The 7,254-nt window shown below is 50.2% G+C and overlaps 1 non-coding gene across 1 annotated transcript; it reads left to right on the top strand.

The window, feature by feature from the left end:
- Positions 1-6,806: 6,806 nt before the first annotated feature.
- Positions 6,807-6,891, top strand: TRNAL-UAA (transfer RNA leucine (anticodon UAA)). The gene has a single exon. It is a non-coding gene; the product is annotated as a tRNA-Leu (tRNA).
- Positions 6,892-7,254: the final 363 nt, after the last annotated feature.

Raw genomic sequence — 7,254 nt, 5'->3', positions numbered from 1 at the left:
ACAGAGAGAACTATGTATCCGCTTTAGCACTGAGTGCATACGCCCGACTGGGTTTTCCTGAGGGTGCTAAATGGAACTGTGGATTATTTTACTCCCACACCGTTCAAAGAACTTTGCTGTCAAGGAGCTTGTGAACACGCTCCCGTTATCGCTTTGTATCTCTGCAGGGAACCCCACGTGAGAGAAAATTGACAAAAGGGCGACTACAACACATGCGGAACAAAGCTCCTTCAAGGCAATGGCCTCACGAAATTTGGTTGCCACGCACAGTGAGGTCAGAATGCAGCGACAACCAGAGTTGGACGCTGGCAGCAGGCCGACAGTATCTATTACAAGACGCCGAAAGGGCTCTGTAATGATGGGAACTAGTGTCATGGGCGCTTTCCATTTATCCGTCGACTTGCCGACAAGCTGGCAGGTGTCGCAAGATCTAACAAGCTGTTCCACATCTTTCCAGCAGCGAGGCCAGTAATATTTGACGGCTAATCTAGCTTTTGTTTTCTTTATGCCCAGGTGGCCCGCCCATGCGTTTTCGTGTGCGAGCTCTAGAAGCTGCCGCCGGTACTTCTCTGGCACCAGGCGTTGCTCATATGCGCGTCGCTTTCAGTCACAGTACTTCCGGTACTGAAGGCATGAATTTTCGTGAAAGCTGATGTTATTTCTGGCGACTCCCTCTCTCACATTATTGCTTAGAGCTCTTAACGATGGGTCGCTTTTCTGCTCGGCAATGAGTGCTTTCCTATTAACCTTAGTCAACTCCTCCCAAGAAGTCGAAGCAGGTGTTAGTGTCGAACCCTTCGCGCTGGTTCCTGTAGCCCCATTCTCTACAGAATCGGCAGTTCCTTGGAATTTATGAGCTACCGCTGGTTCGGGAACACCTTCATGGTCATGCTCATGCGGATTAGACGGATCAGTTTTCCTGCAAGGATCCTTCGGCTGGTCGGTAGAATGGTTCGGTGCCTGCTCATTTATCGGAGCGCAGTCGAGTTCCTTTGCGAGTTCACGCGTTCGAGAAGGTGTTAGCTCCATGCAAGCCAAGCCCGAGGTGAAAGAGAGACCGTTCTCTTTGAGCAGCTGCTCGGATTTGTTCGAAAACATTTAGACAAAGTGTGTTGGCAAGCTTGCGCTAACTGCCGCTTCTGTGTCTAGCCTGCCAAAAGTCCCCTCTGGAGTAACCTTCGCTATAGGCAAGCATGCACTCTGTTCTTCGGTGACCTGCTTAATCCAGGCGCAATCGCCGGTGTAGTCCGTGGAGGAAACACAGGACGGGTGAGCAACATCCATGGTAGCCGCTGAATCCCGCAATGCTCTGAATTTCTTCCCATTTATCACCAGGTCCCGCATGTATGGCTCCAGCAATTTAGGGTTTTCCTCCGACTCTCGCATGCACGCGAACGCCATTTTTTGCTTTGCAGTTCAATTAGATGTGACCCTCCCTGTTGCAATTATAGCAGACAATGGACTTTCGCGCTTCAAACGCACGAACTCCAGGTCCCTGCTGTTTCGGCGAATCGGCAGATTTGGGTGACTCAATCCTTATTTCTCTACCTCATCCTTTTGATCCCGCATCCTCTGCCCAGTGATCCCGGCGTGGTGGTGGCACCCTTCGGTCGGGAATTCTCTTTAAAGAGGTTTCCCTTTCCTAACCTGTTACCGTACCCTGCCTTGCTTTAGAGGTTTCGGCGAACGTAATACTCGTCTGCGAGCTGTGGCGCTTTGTCTAGGTCTATATCTGTTAGCCTATCTTGCAGTCATATCCTCAAATCCTCTGAAATCGCGCTATAGTACTGCTCTTCTGCGATGCACTCCAGTACCTTGTCATGACTTCCGTGCACCTCAGCGGTCTTAAGCCACTCGTTTAAGTTGACTTTAGCCGGTACGCAAAGTCAGTATGCGATTCTCCGCCTTTCTTTGCCTGCCTGAATCGCTGCCTAAAGGTTTCAGCAGAAAGCCGGTACTTCCTAAGTAGTGCGCTCTTTACCTTCTCGTAGTCATTACACTCTTCCCGTTAGGAGCGAGCCACCACTTCGGCCGCCTCGCACGGAAGGAGAGGAAGTAACATCTGTGACCAAGCGCTCTTGTCGATGTGCACCTTCCTGCATGCGTGTTCGAACTTTACCAAAAAGAGCGCAATATCGCCTCCCACGCTGTATGGTGAGACGAGATCCTCCAATCTCTGCCTCCCTTGCTCCTCTACCGAAGCTACAGGGCTAAGACGCCCCATATTCCCTCCTTTCGATGCGATTTCAAGCTCCTTCATTTTTCGTGCATGTTCTCTCGCTTTTTCCTCTGCCTCACAGACCTCCCGGCTCTCTTGAGCCAACCGAAGCTCTTCTTTTTCTTCCTGCTCGCACAACTCCCATCTGTTTTCAGCCAACCGAAGCTCTTCTTTTTCTTTCTGCTCGCACAACTCCCGTCATTCTTGAGCCAACCGAGGCTCTTCTTTTTCTTTTTGCTCGCACAACTCCCTTCTTCTCTGCTCTTCTTTGCGTCCAACAGTCGTTTCCCAAGCCTCGTCGACCTACTCAGTAGTCACCTCCACCTGCCGCCATAACCTCGAAAATTTCTTTTTTCTTAGCGAAACCCCCGCTCAATAGCAAATACCGAGCAGCTCCTTCACTTTTAACTTCTCCACCTTGAGTTCCACCATGCGTTAGCAAGCCCACTAAAACAAAAGCCCTAGCTTAATGTGGGCAAAACAGTTTCCCTAAATCAATTTCCCAGGAAACAGGAATCCGCACCTAGCATATGCCTGTGCTAGTACGGTCGGGCGAAATGAACGGAAAACATTGGGCACTCACCCTGCCAAGGTATCAGTCCCGTAGCTGCCGAAGTAAGTTGGAGCCGGTAACTTCACGTGGACGTCTCACAGTTGTGGGATTCTGGTAGCGTGACTGGTCCAGGGAAGAGACGAGGACGATCGGAGGAAGAAAATTTGGAAAACTTTATACAAAGACTATTTACATAATATACAACTAAGGGCAACTGAGAGTGCTTCTCAGTTAAGAGAGCTTCTTAGCAGTCGGGAGCCTCTCCCAGCAAAGGGTATCACTCAAGAGGGGGGCTCTTCTGGTACCAAACCAGCAGCTCGTTAAATACTCATCGTATTCCACTGATCCCTAGCTGGAGAATACAGTTCGAAGAATGATGTGCAGTCAAACGATGGTACTGATGGTACCACCCACAGCAGGGCGGTCCTGACAATCTCTCGCAGCTCGGTCGAAGGAAAGGAAATAGGACCCGGTCACGTTGTCGTCCACGCGGCCTCCAGGTGGGCGCGCACGTGGGTCCTGACTGCGCCCATGTGGAACAGGAAGGCGCCTGCGTGACACAGGAATGCGGGCTCTCTCCCAGCAGGGGTTGAAAGATCTTGTACTGATGCCCAGAACGCGGAACCTCTGTCGAAGGCGCAGCCCTCGGTCAATTGTTCTATCCCAGCCTGACTGAAGAGGACAACTCTGATCTTGTACTTCGTCTTCTGATGACCGGAACGTGGAGCCTCTGTCGAAGGCGCAGATCTCGAGCAATTGTTCAACCCCATCGTGAGTGAAGAGGACAAAACTGAACTTGTACTTCGCAGTCTGATGACCTGTTCGAACACGCGGAAACGCCATTATCGTCGCTGCCTCCGGCATTCCTGCATCCACGTTTTTTCTAGAGGGCTCATTCACCCTCGCGGTGGTTTTCAGGGAATCCTCTCCATGTCCAAATTCGCCGAACTCAACAGCAGGAAGAGAGCGCGAGCACAACAACCCCAAAGGTGCGAGTGTGTGAGTGAGTTAAAAACTGTACTTAGCTCTAGATTCGCTGGTCTTCTGCGGTCTTCATATGGCTTCGTCCATCTTCTTGCAGAGCGGTCTGTTCCCCTTAGTCCAGGGCTCTGCTGGATGCTGCTGCCAGTTGTGCTCGCCGAATTAAACCGTCTTGGTCGACCCGGCTATTGATGGAGAGCACTCCCTCTCATTGCTCCGCACTGGGGTTTGATATAACGGGTACCACGTCTATCTTCTGGCATGCCAACATCATGCGATACAGCGTGGGTGTTTCGTGGCACCAGGGCCATTTGTCATTGTATTGTTTGGGATACATTTTGCTGAATACATGAAGGTTCGGGTACGAGCCCGTTTGTAGCTGCCTCCACGCGGTAGAGTCCTCTCTGCTGAGGGAGTTGTCTTGTGGTGGATACCGCTTTCTGCAGCCTTTGTAGTAATTTAGTATCGCCGAATAGTCTTGCGATAAATGTTCGGTCCCCTCGAGGTCGCTTACGTTGGATGCTGGGTAGTAAGTGTACCCTCGAGCTATCCTGTCCGCCACTTGGTTCCTTGCCACTCCCATGTGCCCCGCGTCCATACTATCGTATGCCTAATTGGTTCTTCGCTTGGTTGTCGTTGTGCTATGTGGTCTCCGGGGCGGAGTATGCGGAGCGCTTCGTTCCCTATTCTGCCTCCTCTGTAGTTGCGTCACGCCGTTTCTGAGTCTAAGGATTGCTAGAGGCCGTTTATACCGAAAGCCCTCCGCTGCCTACATAGCGACGGCCGCTTCTTCAGCCTCGGCTATTGTACAGTCTTCTAGTTATGCGCTGGTGATCTCGAGTAGGTACGAATCAATCACCGTTGCTACCGCGTTGCTGTTGCTTTGCCGCGCTGCTCTGGCTTATGTGGCTGCGTCTAGGTACACAGTGGTTTCTAGGTGTTCGAATCAATCACCGTTGCTACCGCGTTGCTGTTGCTCTGCCCCGCAGCTCTGGCGAAAGGTGGCTGCGTCCAAGTATACCGTCGTGTCTTCGGGCTTCTTGGGGATCGGCACTGCAGTCCCGGGCACTGGTGACTGCTCCCCGGCTGTGAGTGTAAACTGGGTGACGTAAGACAGCGCTCTCGCCCTCCTTGCTCGGATGATAAGAAGCACACTGTATATCTGGCGGGCAATTTCGCACCTTTGGATCCCAAAACGCTAGCGGTCCAAAAATGCTAGCAGAGTGTAAAATGTTGCAGGGAATTGGTCGGACCCTGAGGGCCCGTCTCCGGGGTTCTGGTGCTCGTACCCTTTTCTCAAATGTGATGGTGTGTTGGATGTGCAGTCGGTCAAGAATGCGACCACCGGATGGCGTTTGTGATAGGCGCGTATAATGTTAGAGGAGATGGGCGTCTAGGAGTTCCCGATAGGTGTTGACCACCCCAGGTCCAATAAACGCTAGTTGGACGTGGTAATAAAAAGGTTAAGATCCCGTTTGATGACTTTGCAGTGCATGACTTCGAGTTGGTCCTCCTCGTGTTTGCGCATGTGAAGGTAGGGGGCTGAGTAGAGAATTCCACTCCTTACAAAGGCATGTGTCAGCCGCTAGGCATCTTTGCTTCGTAGCCCCCCACGCTTAGTGGAGACTAGGCGGCCCATACGGCCCACCTGATTGCCATACGTGCGGAGTTTTGCGAGTCTGGTGTCCGGTCTGCGTTGTTGGTCAATAAAGCGACCGAGGATGCGGATCACCTTGGCCTCTCTAATCAGGTCCGAACAGAGTGTGAGGTGAATTGAAGTGTCGTCCGGAGGAGAGGGTCGAATGTGGACAAATTCTGATTTGGTGGCAGCGTACTGGAGACCACAGTATTCAGCGTAAGTGTTCACTGTCACCACTGCCTGTTGTAGGCAGGTCTCCATGTGTCCGAGATTTCCTTCTGTCGCCCAGATAGAGATATCATCCGCATATAGACCATATCAGATGCCGCGCATGGAGCTTAATTTTGCACGCAGGTCTTTCATTGCGAACTTGAAGAGGAGGAGATATAAAACCGCACCTGTGGTGTACCCCGGGATCCGATGGTATAGGCTCCATGTTCCATGTCTTGAATTCGAATGTGGGCCTGTCGACCCGTGAGAAATTGCCAGATGGAGCGGTATGTATTCTGACCACAGTTGGTATCTTGGAGGTGGTTGAGTGTACTTCACGTTTCACATTATTAAAGGGTCCTTCCAAATTCAAGGCCAGGGCTACCTTATCATTGTGAGGGAGTTCTTTGGGCTCTAATATGTCATGATGGAGTTGTAGAAGGATGTCTTCTGCGTATTTCTGTGGTCGGTAGCGATTATTTGTATAAAACTAAAAGAAAGAACTTGTACCATGATCTTTGTGATATTGTTTTCCCAGAGCCTATGTACAGGGCCTTGTACAGTGGAGGTCCTGGAGCTGATGTTTTAAAAAGGGTAAAGAAAATGCAGGTGCCACCAGGAGTAAAGACCTTCTTTTTTAAATTACACACCGGGACACTCCCAGTTAAAAAGTTTTTGGAAGGAAAGGATTTCTTTTTACCGTGGGGATCGAACTGCCTAATTTGTAAACAGCCCGAAACAATAGACCATGTTTTTTTGCATTGCTGGGAAGGGGTTTATTTTTGGGATGTGTTACAAAGGACAATAAAGAAAGAGCTACCACTTGACGCGCAGGGAATTCGTTATTTAAGCACAGACAATGAGGATGGGGTACCATTTGATTTCATAATGCTCTTGGGCCTCCACAGTATATGGCGCTCCAGAATGGCAGGCTATTATTGTGACAAAGACGCACGACCTGCGCGAATTTATTTTCGGGAAAGAATGGACTGCTTTCTGGCCATCCAGAAATCAGCTGCGGAGCCTCCCGAGTGGCTCTCGAGGCTAGAGCCGCTCTGTATGCTTCGTGAATTTTAGTATGACGAAGCCAGACTCATGATGGCTGACCACGACAGTGTCGTATGTACATAGCGTTTTGTGTTTTTTTTGTTGAGTGTTTTTTGTGTAAATGTTATGGGTCAAAGCCAGGCAATAAAGAAAAAAAAAGTCAGATGGCCGAGCGGTCTAAGGCGCCAGATTTAAGCTCCGGTCCTCATAAGAGGGCATGGGTTCGAACCCCACTTCTGACGTTATTTGTTTCTTTTTTGCCGAACTGGCCAAGAACATTTTTTATTTCCTCTGTCAGCGTGGCTTCCAACGTTTTAGTTTCATGTGAGATATACGGTGTTTTGAATAATTATATCCGTCCCGGCGTTTATGTTTTGTGGAAAACGATCCCTTGCTTATCGATTTCGAAACTGCGTTTCATTAGGTTCCCATACTCGTCCAATGCTGGAACGAGGCTCTCCACTCTCTCCTTTCATTAATGAGAACGAAAGAAAACGAGTCGCTGGATTTCATTGGCGTTGACAACGTTGCAGAGGTCAAGGTCATTCATTTTCATGAAAGGCGCACTACTGGCTCCCTGGGTCTGTGGACACCTAAATCTCGCTT

This window comes from Amblyomma americanum, chromosome 1 (genome assembly GCF_052857255.1).
Source record: "Amblyomma americanum isolate KBUSLIRL-KWMA chromosome 1, ASM5285725v1, whole genome shotgun sequence".
Lineage (NCBI taxonomy): Eukaryota > Metazoa > Arthropoda > Arachnida > Ixodida > Ixodidae > Amblyomma > Amblyomma americanum.
Note: the sequence above shows the minus strand (reverse complement) of the source record. Positions and strands in the feature narration are given on the sequence as shown.